We start from the raw sequence: 18,211 nt of genomic DNA, 5'->3' as shown, positions 1-18,211 counted from the left end.
AAAGAACGATCAGGAGAGCTGGATCTGATCGATATGGACATAAACGCGAGTGAAGTATAACCGGACACGCGAGAGAGAGATCAGATCAGCTGCTGAGTCAGACCGAGACAAGCAGCTCTGCATAATCACCTGAAGCCCCGCCCTCTGTTTAGCTGCATGAGAAACTGACGGGCTGTCAGGAGAGAGGGAGGGAGAGGGGAAAAGAGATGATCCGTTTCTCCCGTGTTATTATTCAAAGTTAATGTAAACTTTTGAATAATGTACGTTATCTACTACAAGTAGTTTGTTTGAATGTAATAATTATGTTGTTTGTTGTTGGTGGAATCATTTATTGAAAAATGGATCTGAATTTTTCGATCTGTTACGATTATAGACTGAAGCAATATAAAAATGAGCCCCGTGAACTGAGTTTTAAACTGAAGCATATCTGCTCATAGTCCGGTAATGACCTGCTAACGGAAACTCTGCTACACAACTCTTACTATTATTATTGAAATATGACCGGTAAGTTTCAAATGTATCCGGTAAAATAAATTCTGCCCGGACATTTGACCCGCGAGAAAAAATCCTAGCGGAAACCCTGACCCATATATATATCAGTGTCTACGTCACAACTTTATGATTGGCAGAGAGACGGGGGATGCCTGAGCATCCTATACAGGGTCGCTACAATATTCATATCCTCAGTTTAAATATTAAATAGATATGTAATAGTTCTGTAGCCATTCCTTTTGTTTCTGGTGATGCAGTCTAAACAGCCAGCTCCTGTCGGACCCTGTCAGAGCCCCGCAGCTAATGGCAGGCATCATTAGCTTTGCAGAGCGTCAGGAGTTTCTGTCTTTTTTTCCAGCTGAATTTCCGCATGTTATTGTTATGGTCAGCACGTTAATTCACAGTCTCAAGGCAGAAAAAACATCCCAGCTGTGAAATTGGCCAACTATCTGCCAGTGTTTTCTCCCTAAACAGGAGAAGCAGGGCCTGCCTGCCAACAGCTCATTAGGATGTGACTGGCTGGGTCTGGCCTCCATTTTAGAATCCAAACCACACTGTTAAACATGGCTTCTCAGAATGCAAACAATGAGTTCATCATTTGTAAATTGGCCAAGCCTAAGGTGCAACCTGAGGGTCGGAACCAACTCAAGGGTCAAGAGGTAATCAGAGGGGTCATAACTTCAACACAACATTCTAAATACTTTAACAATGGATGTGAAATAAATCCCTGTTGTTCCTCTAATCTCTACGGAGCTTTGTCGCAGCCTTCGGCTCATTGTTTTGCTTTTCTAGCCGAAAACGTTCCCCTCTTTTGTATTTGCACAGTACTAAAGTGCAGAAAGACACAGTTAGAGACTAACTAAATAAATACAATAACGTTAGCCATTATGATTATGTGTTAATTTTGTATTGACAATGACATACACAGTAGCTGTGTGTATCTGCAGATTGCTGCAGGGAGTGTTTCAATAACTTTCTCTCTGCTGCTGCTGCTGCTGCTGCTGCATGAGAGCAGTGAGAGTGAGTCTGAAGAGTTGTGAGCCAGACAGCTAACTCTGAGCTAAAATGTACTCTAAAGTTTCATAAAGCTGAGGGCAGCTGCTGATTCAGGTGATAGTTCTCTGTAAGTTCATCACTACCAGGGACTGAAGAGCTAACTCTCTGCAGTTACAGGTTAGATCGACCAGCCGCCATGACGCCAGGCGCTGAGTATCTGCTAGCTAATGTGGTGTTGCTGCTGCAGCTAGCGAGTAGATGTTTTTGTTGTAGGCAAAACTATCGACTTTTTCTTTTACGATTGTTAAGTCAAGTACTGTTTGCATTGACTATTTGTAAAGTTAAACTGTCCGAAACCAAACAATTTCCAGTCCAGGATCATTTTATGGTGATATAAATCAAAGGAAGCTCAGATCCTGAGATTTTACAGATGTATCTATATAAATAAAGGTTTGAAATGAAATGAAATGAGATCCCCACACTAGCTGGCACTTTTAGATTTTTGATTGAGAAATGATTATTAAGTGTTTTCTGTCATTTAACTAGGCTATCATTTGTCGATTAATAAACAAATCATTTCACCTGTAATGTCTTCCCCAACAGAGAACGGTGAACTTACTTTCACTCCTAGACAAAATCATTTACTGGAAAACAAATTTATTTGAGTATATTTTGCTGTCATGCTCCCGACTTTAAAGATTTATTTAAATGATTTCTCCTGTGTTCCTCAACACGCCAAGAATGCAGAATGAGAGCCAGGCTGTGAAATGTCTGAATTAACGCAGCAGCTGGTATTTATTCATTAATTGTTATTGATTCCAGGCATGTGTGAAGCCGAGGTAAGGCCTCGTAAAATACCTTCTTTCTAAAAGAGACCTCACGCAATCATCAAGCCAATGGAATTCATGAAAAGATGTAATTTAACAAAAGACTCTATCGATCTAAATGATGCAAAGGCAGCGATTGGGTTCATGTGTGACGGTCAGCTGTTCCCGCTTAACTGTGCCATCATGCATCTGATCCGCCAGCACCATCTGAGACGAACTCCATTACAGTGGCGAGCCGTGATTTTTATACCTAGGCCGTCTGACCTCCACCCTTCCCTCGAAACAAAATTTAAAAAAAGAGTTATTACGTCACAGCGTATACTTCAGCGGAATATCAAAACAACGGCCCGGGGTGCAAAACGCATCAATGAAATGCACACAAAACAACACTTGTAAATAACCCAATTTGTGTTCTTTGAAATTGAAAAGGATATTGCATTATGTTTGTTACTTTCGTTGCAGTTGTATGTCTTAATTGTAATTTGGCATGCTTTTATTTTTGAAGGCGAGTTTACGCTGTTGACAGGAAGTTGTTGTTGCTATGGAAACAAGAAAAGCTTCACAGCGGGTGGAACTTGTCATAAAGTCCGCGATAATAAAACCCACCCATTTAGTTGTTCAGTTACTATAGAGTGGCGAAGTCACGCCCATCTACTTCCGGTCCATGGGACCTTATTTCGGAGAAATAATGTATTGAAGTCAATGGAGAGAGAAAACGTATCTTTCGATCCCGTTTGAATTGTGCCATGAATTACACATATGTTTGTCAATCTTAAAAAATAATTTCCATGTCAAAAAAGTCACAGTTTGTCGTAAAACTGTTGAAATATAAGACGAAAAATACGCAACTAGAAAGACTACAAATCCCAGAGTAAGTGATGTCACAATTGTTTTCCTCCACTAAGAGATGATTGATTGATTGATTGAAAAGTTTATTAACAGCTTGTATATTGGGTACAGTACAGTACAGCTCAAAACATACAATTGTTATGGGGATGCAGACCAGAGAAAGACTTTCGTCTTGTTTACATCAGGGTCCCCCATTTCCAATTCATCATATCATTTAAGACATATTTGACATACAGATGGCTTATTTACAATTTACATACAGGTGGTTTTTTACATACAGATTGCTTATTTACAATTTTAATTTTAGATTTTGTTCTAATACATCCTAACCGGACATTTAAGACATACCAAGTCTACAGATATACAGTTAGTAACAGAGTCTAAAATGCGAGTATATACATAGATGGGGGGGGAAGCTGTCCATTGTACGACAGGTTGAGATTTGTACCATTACCGGGGCCAGTTTTGCAATGCTCTCCCCCGAAGGTGCTCTTTAAGAGAGGTTTTGAAGGTAAGTATAGCTTTACTTTCCTTTACAGTTGTGGGAAGAGCGTTCCACCTTGATGTGGCATAATTGCGAAACGTGTATTCCCCCTTTTTTGTGCCAAATCTGGGTTCCACATGATTTGTGGAGCTCCCTCTGGTGTTATGATCATGGTATTCCTTGACCTTTGGGAAGAATTTTGACATGTACATGGGTACCATAGAGGTGTAGTGGATCTTGTAGACCAGGCCCATTGCAAGTAGCTGTACTCTGTCGTCTACTCTAAGCCATCCTAGGTTGTCAAAGTGGGCAGAGGTGAGGTGGGTTCTAGATGAAAGGTCAAGCAGTAGTCTGACCAGTTTATTTTGCGATGTTTGAAGTTATATTTTTAGCGCCTTGGAGGTGCTATGGTACCATGACGTGCAAGCATAGTCATAGTACCCTTGAATGAGTGCTCCTGCCAGAGTTTTCAGGGTGTTTTTGTTTACCAGAGAGGAGATCCGGTATAGGAATCTAGTTCTTTGATTGACTTTTTTTATTACATTGGATGCCATTTTGTCACAGGAGAGGTTTGCCTCAAGAATAGATCCTAGGTATGTAATTTATTTCTTACTTGTGACAATAATGTCACCCACTGCAACTGAGAAGTCGTCGGATTTGCTGAGATTATGTTTCGAACCGAAGAGAATGGACTTTGTTTTACCCAGGTGTAATGATAGCTAAGATCAACGCCATATAGATAGAATCTATCTATATGGCGCTGGCTAAGATAACTTTAACAAGATGCCTGTGTGCTTAGTACCAGGTTGTTATCATACCAGCAATGGGTCTTGCTCGTTCTTTCGCTTCCCGTCTGATGAAAGAACCAGGAGTGGCTGGATCAAGTTAGCTACCTAGCTAGTAGCTAGCACGTTAGTTAGCATTACAGCCTTGTCATTTTTATTAACCTTAATATGAAGTAATATTAAGTAACCCAAAATGTTAACCAGTAAGAGTAGTAATCATATTTCGTGAACCCTTTGAAGAGTACTGTCACCGGTGTGATCATTCTATAATACACAATTTAAGCCCGGGGGAGAAATGCTAACGCTAGCATCGGCGATCGCCGATCTTTTCTACTTCATGCTATCTGCACAAATGGTTGACATTAAACATTAAAAAGACCAGGCAGTTCAGAGAGAATCAAAGGAAGGCAGGCAGGCAGCTTTGCATGACATTCTTCTGGACGTGTTTCATTGTGGTGATAGTGAGGGTAGTCAATCGTTTTGTTGACAAGACAGTAGTGACGGCCATCTTGGTGACGTGTGTTGTTCTGCGAGACCAGAGATGTAGTTCATTGAGCGTTTCACACAAACAAATGTGTTGTTTCACAGTTTTACGACACATTTTTTTTTGACTTGCAAAATTATCTTTTAAATTGACAAACATCATATGTGTAATTCATGACACAATTCAAACGGGATCGAAAGATAATCTTTCTCTCTCCATTAGGGTTGGGAACCGAAACTCGGTTCCAGATGAGAACCGATAAGAAAATGCCGGGTACCGGGTACCCATACAAAATACACAATTTCGGTTCTGCTTAACGGTTCCTAAACGCGATAGACCCTGTATTCCAGCGGGTCCGTCTGCGCCGCGGTGCTGCGGTGACCCGGTGGAATACAGGGCGGACCTGGAGAATCACAGAACGGCCGGTCGTCAGCGGGCCGTTGACGGCCGGCTCGGTACGCTGACGGCCGGCACCGCCCTTCATTTTTTTAAACGGCATCATATAAATTGCGCTGACAGGCGACAGAGGTCCACAGTTGCCCCGCAGCGATGCTCCCCCGCCCTCCCGTAGACATTTCACGAGCTCAGTCACTTCATAACACCAAAGATAGGTCGCGGTAAACACTCTGAAGTGAGGCTCCACTACACTAAAAAAGAAAAAGAAAAGGCAAAGTGTAATGCCTGTTAATAGCTTGCCACAGGCATAGCTCAGTTAAAATAAAGCACAGCTATTGTGCAATACATTTGTATTGCATGTATATTTTTTAGTAACAATTTCAGTTAAAGCTTTTAAGAATAAATATATTTTTGTTATCTAAACGTTTGACCTCTTTATTTTACAATTTTGGAATCGAAACGGGGAATCGATAAGAACCGGAATCGATAAGCAGAACCGGAATCGAAATCGGAATCGATAAATTTCAAACGATACCCATCCCTACTCTCCATTGACTTCAATACATAATTTTTTCGAAATAAGGTCCCATGGAGGTCCACCAAAAAGGGAGGGACTTTGCCACTCGGGCCCTCTGTGAAATTCCAGCAGGACCACCAATCAGCTCCTGTCTTCACCTCGCAGAGAAGAGATTCTTTCATTTAACCCTTCACATTCAAACAGAAACTGAATAGGCAGAATCGAAGGATTTATTTCTTTGGAAATGTTATTTGAAATACAATTAAATCAAGTTATTTTGGTAAAACTAATTAAACTAAAACAAAAAATTGTTTTGTAATGTTTTTAAATATTATTTTGTGGAATATCTTAGGTCCTCAGAGAGGGCCTAGAGGGCCCGGCTCGACACATGCTCCAATAATTACAGCCTCACACTCTTGATAGCCTGCAGTACTGCCAGAGAGATTATAATCCAACAGCAGCACCTCTGCCTGAGCCACGCTGCTCTCAGCCCAATTACAGGAAGCTCATAAATAACACAAACAATGGTGTACTCCCTGCAGGCATTGTGGTAATCAGCCTAAAGATGCCAGGGCACAGAGGCAACCACACACACACACACACACACACACACACACACACACACACACACACACACACACACACACACACACACACACACACACACACACACACACACACACACACACACACACACACAACCAGGTAAAGTACACAAGTTATTAATGGAGATAAAAGTGAAAATATGTTAAATCATCGTTGAACACAAGTTTACTGTATGTGTGATGATGACTGGAGTATAAGTGAAGGTGATGAGCAGATCATGTTTGTTCCCAATTGACTAAATAATACATACTGTAGGAGCCAATTAGTGCTCATGATATTTAAGAAGGAACCAATGTTTGTTTACATAGGTTTCGCAGGAAGGGAAAACAGTTTTTGATCACATACCCCAACACACACGTGTTAGTGTTATTATGTTTTTAATGTCATTTTTTAGTACGATGATGGAAAGCTGATTCAAGTTTAAGGAACAACGATACTTGGAAAATAAGTGGGCTGAATTGGTAACTTTTGTATGGGACTTCATCAGACAAGCTAAAGTGTGTTTCAATCATGTCAACAAAGCAGCTCCCTCACCCCCAGTTTTAAAGTGTAGCACCTCTAGTGGTCGTGTAAGAAACAACATGCTCCTGTCGATTGCAAATGCTCCGGAGGGTCGTTTATTCACAAATTACCCTCTGGAAAATCCTAAATTGTGGAATAGTTTGGCCATTAAAATGCTTTTTTATAAGATTTCTAGCGAGAAGTGTATATTGTACTTTTATAATCTACGTCCAGTGGATGTGTAGGATCTACAGTTTGATAGATATACGAAGATAATTTGAGGTCTCGCCAGGAGAACGTGTACTGTATATGGGGCAGCTTCCATGTAAAGTTAGCATGGGTGAAAACAGTATTTCCGGTCTCGAAGTTTTCATAATAAAACCGGAAGTATTCCCCACACTGTCAAATGATCTCCATTACTCATCCACTTAAAAACATCAGTTTATCCTTGTTAATTACACAATATTGATTGGTTTAAATTGTGTACAATGCTTTTGTGTTTTTAACCTTCGATTCGGAGAAACAAATAGTTTTTTCGGAGTTTAGACACGACAGAGTTTCCGAAGACACTACACTACCCAGAATCCCCAGCTATCGTTTGGGACTACAACATCCGCCTTGCTTTACAAACCCCGTGATTAGCCCTCAAGCTCTGTGATTGGATGTTGGAGTGGCAGTGCGACAAGGTTACGCCGAATGTCAAACAGCTCTTTGAAATGGAATGGAACCATGCCAGACTATCCAAAACTGGACTTGGACGGGTCCAGCCCAGCCCTCCCCCCACAGAATTACACATGCTGGCTATTGTGTGTTTCGCAATATGTTCTATGGCACGTCTCTACTGGGAATTGTAGTTTTATAAGACGTTTTCGTATTTCCCACAATTAGAAGTTGCCAGTATTAAACAGTATACATCCCTGGAGGTTTAGGGGATACGAAACACATTGGTGTTATCACATTTAAAACATATAATTAATACATGGGTGAAAATTGCTTGTGCCCATAATGGGCAGCATTAATATACCCACATGACAGCTAAGGTCAGAAGAACTTTATTTAACAGCTGGTCTTATGTCTGTGACCCCTCCTGTTGTTAATTGATGAGCCTGAAACATGCACTTGTCAAGGTTCAGATGCACATTTAGCAAATATGGCAGTAGCCATCGATCATCTTAAGATAAGATACTTTATTGATCCCAAGTTGGGAAATGTTTTTGTTACAGCAGCATGTACTACTTTGTTCTACTCCATACAATTCAGAGGTCAACCTGGTATTTTTACTCTACTACATTTATTTTTGTTACTTTGCAGATTCTGATTAATGATGTGAAATATAAACAACCCTTAAATCAGACTTTCGTTACACCTGAGTAAAATTCAGCCTTATCAGTTTGTCTGTTTTGCACATCCACCTGTTAATATCTTTGGACGTCCGGCACTAAACTGTTTTATTGTAGAGATCACTACAGTATCTTCTTGATATTTTCTATTCTATATTTCTATCATTGACCCCTATTTTGTATGTAGGCTACTCTTAATATTTAAATGTTTTCATAAAAATTAAACTTATTCAACAACTAAATTCAATAACGTGCTTTAACCACTAGGAGGTACGGTTTAGATCAGTGGTCTAGTTAATAAAACATAATAATATCAAACATAATATGACTATTCACTTTATTGTGAGATTAAAACAGAACGGTAAAGGAAAATACAGTTTCAGTCTCTCAATGTGAAGCTTATGCATTGTACCATAAACTTGTATAGACCTGTAACAGTCAACTGCATGAGGAGTTGGAAAGGTAGTTCAGAAAATCAGTAATATCTTTAAAAACTACAAAAAAATCCTTTTCTATCCGCTGTGCACCGTTATGGTGTAAATACAGACTATCTACTTATTGGATCAAATATAAAAGTCAGCCGAATTAGTGTTGATACTGCAAGGAGACGTATTGTGTGAAAAGAAATGGAAGATGTTGTTTAATTGTTGATATTTTATGGTCCACGTCACGTATTCAGTTTTGGCGGCATCTCTTCCAGTTTGTCAAAAGGTCTTCTGATCAGGGCTCTATAAATACATATCTACGGCAGATATGTAATATTTAATGCAGCCGAACCGTGTATTACAATGCCGTTATGTGATGACTTCCAAAGAGAAAAGCAAGAACACTCGGAATAAAGTATTATTTTTTTTTTTTAAATGTTTTCCGATTTCATATCACATAAACACCATATCCCGACGTGCATTGCGGCGTGATTTTAGCCTATCAAAACCTCTGAAAAAAGAAATGTGTCTCTCAGAATCGAAAGAGAAAACCCTATGGGAAAAACACAAAAGCATTGTACACAATTTAAACCAATTAATGTCGTATAATTAACTAGGATAAACTGATGTTTTTTAGTGGATGAGTACTGCAGATATCACTGTTAAATCATTTGATCATTGGTTTTATTATGAAAACGTCGAGACCGGAAATACTGTTTTCAACCCGTAACTTTACATGGAAGCTTGCCGCATATACACGTTCTCCTGACGAAACCTCAAATCATCTTCGTAATATCTATCAAACTATAGATCCTACATATCGACTGGACGTGGATTCTAAAAGTACAATATATACTTCTCGCTAGAAATCTAATCATAAAGCGTTTTAATGGCCAAACTATCCTACAATTTAGGATTTTACAGAGAGGGTTATTTGTGAATAAACGACCATCTGTAACGTTTGCATTCAACGGGAGCACTAGAGGCCGACAACTTTAAAACGTAATTATAGGTCGTATTAAGCGCTTGAACAAACTACATATTTGGTCGTAATAAGGGCTTAAACAATCGACCCATTTGGTCGTATGAGTTGGAGGACTTGTTGGCTATTCCACCACACGCGCCGTGTTACGGCTCAGACGCGTCCCAGAAGCGGCTCGGCGCAGCGCTTCTCTTCAATTAGGATGAATCCTATTTTTGCCGCGGCGCAGCCGTAACATAAGGTCGGGCAGACAGCCCGCCCTCGCAGGAAGTGGAAAGGTGAGCATCCGGGCCAGGCCCATCCCCTACATATACTAATTTAGCAGACCCCCCTCCTTCATCACAACACCTCCACTACGATACGCACAATGGACGACGAGGTTTTCATCATGGAAGTGGACTATTACAATTATTATTAACTGTGTCTGTAGACTACAACACAACAAAATAGAAAATGTATAACAACAATAAACACAATTTAAACAGACACAAAAAAAAAAACATTTAACTACGTAGCCTACTTACTTTCTTGTAGAAGTACAAATGTCCAGGATGCCCGAATCAATAACAAAACTGCGAGCCTGCACGCACGACGCTACGCTTCTGAAACGCTTCTGAAACGCTTCTGGGACGCGTCCGGTGGGTTATGGCGCTAGAGGAGGTCGGACCAAAACCGCGGCGCAGCAGTGACGCGGCGCAGCGTGGCGCAGACGGACCCAGTGGAAACTGGGGGTTAGTGGCTTAAAGGAGCCCATTTCTGCTCATTTAGGTGTATATCAGTATGTAGTGTCTCTACTGGGACATGTCTCCATGCTTTAATGTTCAAAAAGCTATTTTTTCTTGTTCATACTGCCTGTGCTGCAGCACCTCACCCTCTGTCTGAAACCAGAGCCCAGTCTGCTCTGATTGGTTAGCTGGCCGGCTCTGTTGTGATTGGTCAACCGCTTAGAGATGTCCCGCCCTTAGCATATCACCTGAAATGTGTAGGGGGGGGGGGGGAGGAACACAGGGATTTTAGCCTTTGCAGACATGCACTAAAACCTATAGAACACTACAGGAGAGGGAAAGTCTAAAAAGCATAAAAGAGCCTCTGCCAACGTTGGCTCAGAGGAATTCAGTTGAGGAATGAGTTTGGCAGATAATTCTACAAATATATTTTATTTTGATTATTAATGTAGCAGGGTAAATCATGATTTGTGCTCATACAGCTTCAAATAACTTATTGTACCCCATAACCCCAGCCAAACAAAGCGTGCCACTCTCACTATGTCCATAATTAACAATACGTTTGTGCTAATTTCCCTTTTTAAAGCTGACGAGGGACAGACTCTGCCTCAAGGTCACAGCAGAGGCAATATATTAAAATGTAATCGCAGTCATACACAGATTTAAAGTGAGCAGTGCGGGGAATTAAGCAGCCAAGGAAAATCATAAAAGATTGTATGTAATGAGTCAGGACTGAATGATGGGGACGTGTTTACGTGCCACTGATGTGAGAGCAGAGGGCCCGGGGCCACGGAGGGCCATCTGGGGCTCCAAAATGACAATTACACACAGCACTCCGGCCACAGGCCTTTGCTGCTATCAAAGAATGTGTGTGTGTGTGTGTGTGTGTGTGTGTGTGTGTGTGTGTGTGTGTGTGTGTGTGTGTGTGTGTGTGTGTGTGTGTGTGTGTGTGTGTGTGTGTGGGGGTGTGTGTGTGTGGGGGTGTGTGTGTGTGTGTGTGCATCACACCGCACCGCACGTGTATGTGTGTCCCTCTCTGTTTATCTCCATAGAAATCCCTCATAATCTTTTTGGAGAACAACAGCCAATTAAAGTTACTGCAATCTGTATGCATAAACCTCAGCCAGTTTACCTAGGGGGCCTTGAGAAAGTACAAGGTCTCAATAAGCAATGTGCTTGTGCTCGGCTGTGAGGAAGCATTAGCTCTGTGCAGTGTTGGGGAGACAGACAATGCTGCTGCACACACCACACTCCCAAACCACTCATTATATTCTGGGAGTAGAATCAATTAGCCCCCACCAATTAGTAAGGGATGGTCGGATATCTATAGTTATAAAACATCAAAACCAACATAAGACTGGTAACTATCACACATGTGTTTTACAGATTAACTTTCTTTGTCATAATGTAGTGGAGAAGCCAACAAACATATTGTTAATTATGGACATAGTGAGAGTGGCACGCTTTGTTTGGCTGGGGTTATGGGGTACAATCAGTTATTTGAAGCTGTATGAGCACAAATCATGATTTACCCTGCTACATTAATACTTAAAATAAAATATATTTGTAGAATTATCTGCCAAACTCATTCCTCAACTGAATTCCTCTGAGCCAACGTTGGCAAGTTCAGAAGAGTACAAGCAAATAAACAAGAAATGGATCATGCAGGAAATGTAGCTAATCACATTTAGCCTCATAGCCTGATTGTTAGAAAAGCAGTTATTTCTCCCTTAATTGCTATAAATACAATCGCAGACACTTTTGCATCAGAATATGTTGCAGTGTACATGTAAGTGTAAATGTTTGCACTGCTAACACTAAGTCCATGTGGCATTGGTGATACCAGTAATGGACACATTGTAAGTATATTTTATGTTAATAACTGATATAACAAGTCACAGTAATCTGTTGTGTCATTGATGGCATTTGCAATATAACAGAGGCGTGTGCATGCATAGAGAATCTGTTTGCTGAGCTGGTTCTATACATCCCTTTGATACCCCCCTCTCACACACACACACACACACACACACACACACACACACACACACACACACACACACACACACACACACACACACACACACACACACACACACACACACACACACACACACACACACACATGTTGTCACTTCTATGCTCCCATGAGGAGGGTGTATTGATCAGAGATGGATCTCTCTAATTAGGCCTGAAACTGAGTCCTGATGAGGAAGAGTGAAACTGGGGGAGGAAACACCCGAAAGGGAGAAAGGGAAAGAGAGGAACAACACAGGAGAAGAAAATGTGAAGAGGCACTTTGACTTATTGCAGTGCGATGGATTGGGACATGACAACGCAGACGAGTCAACAACAAAGGGACGCTCACAGATGGAGAGAGCAGAGGAGGGGGGAGAGAGGAGGGGGGGAGAGAGAAGGGGGGGGAGAGGAGGACACAGGGGAGGAAAGAGTCTCCAAAACTACACTGAGGAAGATCACGATGTAAAGGGCAAAGTAAGAGAGACAGAAATGTGATTGGGATATGGATCTGAATACAAGCTATAGATGATCATATCCCAGAATGCTTTGCTTCAGTTCAAGAGGAAATAAACAAAGGCTTAGGATGTTTTGATTTCAACCCCCCTTCCAGCCATTCAACCCTCCTGGGATTCAATTAAAAGATGCAATTATCTTTTTCAAAACACTCACCCTTGGTTTTCCCACTACAACTCCACACACCTCCACCCTGTACTGCAGCATGCAGCAGGAGTATAACATGTGTTAAGGGTGTGTGCTTTACCATGAGTGCATTCAGGGTGACGAAACTGATTTTTTAAGCTGCAAAAAAACACAATGATCAGCGGACTGCAACACTGAAGCCCCCCCCCCCCCCCCCACCCCCCCCCCCCCCCCCCCCCCCCCCCCCCCCCCCCCCCCCATTGAGAATCGATTCCATTCCGTCTTTATTGGTTGTATTTAAGTTGGAGAAAAAAATCTTTAAATTGTCACGTATGATATTAATGACATACTTCAGGCTCTTTCTATTTTAGTAGAAATTCTGTTTTATTAATTAAAATTGGCTCATATTTGTGTAAAAAACTGTGTTTGTGTAACTTAAATTTAAATATATTTGTACTTAATGTTACTGATCTTGATCCAGGTAGGTTCACACATACGAGGAATTTGACTTGATGTCATGGTGCATACATCAAATATAAAACAAGAAATCTAATATAAAACAACAAATCTTTAAGGACACCGTAATAAATATAGTTAAATAGCAATAAAATAAAGCAATAAAATAAAGCAGTAATTTACAGCGAAATAGAGTGCAGTGAATTATAGAATATAGATTATGAAATAAGAATATGTGCATTAATGTAATGCATATAGAGACTACGTTGTGTCTGAGGTAAGTGTCAGTGGGAGGGCCGGCCTTGTTTAAGAGGCCGGTAGCGGAGGGGAAGAAACTGTTCAGGGGGTGAGAGGTTTTGGTCCTGATGGAGCGCAGCCTCCTCCCAGAGGGGAGGGGGGTGAACAGTTTGTGTCCAGTGTGGGAGGGGTCGGCCACTATCTTCCCTGCCCGCCTCAGGGTTCTGGAGTTCGTTATATGGGATAGAAAATGCGAACCGGATGAATAGCTTAACTAAAGAAGCATAATCCTTATTGTTTTCACTTGTATGGTTTGATTTATAGTCAAAACCTTGTCATTTTCTTAACTTAAATTGGTTTTCAACCTGAACATTTGAATTCAAGCTTTAACAAAAGTGCTAGTTATTTTTTCTTCTGCTTTCATAAAAGTCCTTATTTTGTTCAAAGTGAAATCTGCAGCTTGGATTATCCATAATCAATATAAATCCATGAGAGGCTCCTTTATGCATTCCATGTGAAAAGGTTTTTCTGTGTCTATTTGAGATTCCTTGTGAGGAAAGGTAAATGGCGTTTAATCCCACGGAGCGACACCTCAGTCAGTCATAACAGAAAGGGACTTTGCCTTTTCATTTCCGTTTCTGTCACAAACTAAATCATCTCCTTTTCAGATTATTGTTCAAAACATCAGTAGGAAAAAAGACAGATAATAATTAACAATATCTGACAAAATAAATGTCTCACAAATAAAGTCTAGTACAGAGGGGGGGCAAAATGATGGGACAGGATGGAGATGCAGCGGATGTCATGCTTGTTGGGGGGGCTCATCAGGCGGCCTGGTTTCACACAGTCTGTACACTCCTCCTGAATGTAATGAAGCCGGGCTGTACATCAGAGAGCTGTCTCACAAAGCTCTTCCCTTCATCGCCTCCGCTCTTGTCGGGCTGAAATTGCACCGGCACATTGCCTGAAGTGGTTTGGAATGTTGAAGGCTAGTACTGTAACAATGTGTTAATTACGTGGGAGTGGAAGTAATCGTTGAGTATCATTAGTCTGGAGATGTGTGAAACTGAAGAACTCATGAAAGGCTACAGATGTGATTGTAAAGTAGAGACAGCCTCATCGCTGTCCCCTCGTCTGCTGCTCAGAGGTCTGTTTCCCTGCTCTTCAAATGACTCACCTTGCTGAAATGAACTCAATCTGCACTTCAATTAATGCATGCAGAAACATATTGTACACAGCAGCATGGCACTCCAAACATCATTTTTAGAAACGCCATTGGTGAAATCATTTAGTGGGAATAATACAGATACTATCTGTTATGCTACGCACGAAATTCTTTATTATTCCGCCGGGTTATTTTGCGCCTCTTCTTCTCCCGCATTCCACATCGCAGAAACTCCGTTCAAACATCAAAACGTTCAGCTCGGTCGGGAATCGATGGCTCTTACTTTTCTCATTCATAACTTTCATAATTCCAGAGATACATCCCATAATTCATCACATTTTTAACATGGAAGTCAATGGAGAACTCTTCAGACTTCAACAATCTTCATGCAACTTCAACTGATAACTGTTCATTCATACTTTCTCTCAGAAACCTCATTCCAACTTTAAAATGTCACACATCTTTCTGACATTATTCGTGTAAAACAACTTTTAAATCTGATTCTGACTTTTAGAGATATTAACATTGTTCAGACCTTGGTACAGAGGCCTTCTTCAGATTTTAGAGTGCGTGATGTCACAGAGTGGAGGACAGATTTCAATTTGCCTTCATATTTTCTTTAAAACCTGCCATAATTCCCAAACCCTACATTCCTGAGACATACTTTTTCATGACAAACGTAGGAAAACATCTCGTAGCTTGAAAGATAAAAAAAAAATAAGCAAAATAATTAAACAAAATGTCTCTTGAGGGCATGAAGTGACAACAACTTTCAACATGTCTCCATTAAACCCCATTGTAAATTCAGCCTCACCTTTCCGCACCACAGCAGCCGCACACCTTTAGTTAAATTGCCAAAAAGGCCACATTATTAACTCAAAAGTACACAAAAAGTACACTTCAGATGCTCAAGTTCCTTGACATGCTTCACGCTTTGAAATGTCACCGATATCTGTTACGGTTCTTCAACAAAACGTTCACATGTAACAGGTTTATCTCTCATTCAGAACAATGAAAATGCTCTCCTCTCACTGATCACCATGGAAACCTTTGATCTCTGGACACGTCGTTAGCTCAAATATAAACACCTGTGTCATGGAACACGATGATGTCAACTCCAATTGACATAATTAGAGCAGCAGACTAATGACGTGGTCACTGGAGTTTAACACACTGTCTCAGCCTATTCTTTTCTGTCTGATGGAGACTTCATACTGACTTCAACATGTTCCACATATTTTAGACATTATTGTCCGTTAGCGGGGGATATTATGGCCTAGTGTTCACGAGTCCCAGTAGGCAAATACATTTCAGATATGCGCCGACAGTTAGATTAGTGAGTCAAATCCCCACCAGTGTACAACACAGACGGCATGTTTGTTGGCTGGAGTCTGCATATTGGAATACTGGCTCACCATGTTACATGTAGCAGCTACTGTATCTTATATCAACTCACAGATGAGCATGCTGTTGGAATAGAAGCACAGATCATACACAACCATTACAGTTTCGTTTCCATTTGTCACTTCCTGCTGCTGCTGCCTTTGCTGCTGCCCCTGTGTCTCTTTGTGAGGTCGTCCCCCAACCCACCTGTATGCTCTAAGGAAAATATTCTCACCCCGCCCCCCCCCCCCCCCCCCCCTCTGCTGTGTTGAGTCTGGTGTTTCCTCTTGGAGGGGGTGGAGGGAGAGTGGTGGTGACGAGTCAAAGGCTAGACACCAAACATCCTAGCTATTCTACAATCACGTTATTCACGTCAGTATGCATTACATTGGATTTCAATGCAGATGTGCAGTAAGCTGCCTGGGAGGACAGGTGTTGACCTCTGACCTCTGGAGAGAAAGGCTGTATCTTCATTAACATTACATTTACATTTAAGAGATGTGCATGTGTTCGGTGAAGGTATACAGAGGTGGGAGAAGTACTCTGATCTTGTACTTGAGTAAAAGTACTTACCAACTATTGGTATACATTTGCCAAGTTATTTCTACTTTGCATGTTTATCAAAGAATAATCACAAAAAGGCAGCAACCTACATAACTCTGTATGACTCTGCACGATCAGTTACAATGTGGAACAGAAGTCTAACCACTAACAGGAATTAACATTGAAGAAAGAATCATTAGAGGCAACAGTTAATATCATCTCTGCATCTCTGCTGGAGGTGAAGTGGTGGATATAACCTGTTGTTGTTTAATTAAAGTTGTATAAACTTCTTCATCTCAAATGAGTTTTAAGTTTTCAAATGTGCTATCTATAATTAGTTATGGCAGAATTTTAGCAGCCATGTTTACTCTGCCTGCTTGTTACTCATCCACAGATCCCAGCTGTCAGCGTGAGACGGCCATGTTGCTGCGCTGCAATCAGCTGCTGGTTCGGGTGATCAGGTAGAGAGGACAGGCCGTGTGGTGCCGGAGAAATGAAAGGGAATGGTTCGAGTTCAAAGATTCAGAGGCAAATGCAAGCGTCCTGACAAAGCAGGCTGCTGTATGTGAAGAACACACAGTTTTGAACTTGGGACGCGTTACTGTAAGTGTGTGTGTGTGTGTGTGTGTGTGTGTGTGTGTGTGTGTGTGTGTGTGTGTGTGTGTGTGTGTGTGTGTGTGTGTGTGTGTGTGTGTGTGTGTGTGTGTGTGTGTGTGTGTGTGTGTGTGTGTGTGTGTGTGTGTGTGTGTTACAGCAGACACAACAAGGGGATCTTAGGGACTGTCTTCCCTCCAGCCTTCATGCAACATTGATTGCTTCTATTGATTGTGTCTGTCCTTCAACACCAGGGACATAAAACAGCCCAACACACACACCTTACAGCACAACACCCTTGTCACACACACACCTTACAGCACAACACCCTTGTCACACACACAGGAGCAATTAAATGAAGGCAAGGCTCTTGTTTGTCTCACAAGCAAATCTCCCCCCCTTACCCCTCCCTTCATTCCTGCAGGTAACAATGTGTATCGAGGTCGTGTATCAAAGAGTCACGGCTTCCTCGGTTTAATGTGTGTGAGGACAGGGTGGAAATCTCTTCAGTTTCAATCGCATCAGCCGACGGGGTGTTTTCCAACAATGAAAAGCGAGCAGATGACCTTGTAAGGCCCGCGACCTAGAGAGAAGGCATTAATATTTCATCCTTACAGAGCTCCTCTTCTGGGGGGAGGGGGGGGGGGGGGCATTGACTGAGGCCTGGAACAAGACCAAGGGGCTGTGCACACACCCTTTTGTGGATTTAAAAAAACTGGAGGATGTGTGCTCTATATGTATTTGTATGTGCATTATCCTTGTGCAC

This window comes from Gymnodraco acuticeps, unplaced genomic scaffold, assembly GCF_902827175.1.
Source record: "Gymnodraco acuticeps unplaced genomic scaffold, fGymAcu1.1, whole genome shotgun sequence".
In the NCBI taxonomy this organism is placed as follows: domain Eukaryota; kingdom Metazoa; phylum Chordata; class Actinopteri; order Perciformes; family Bathydraconidae; genus Gymnodraco; species Gymnodraco acuticeps.
The sequence above is the reverse complement of the archived record's forward strand: the minus strand, read 5'-3'. Positions refer to the sequence as shown.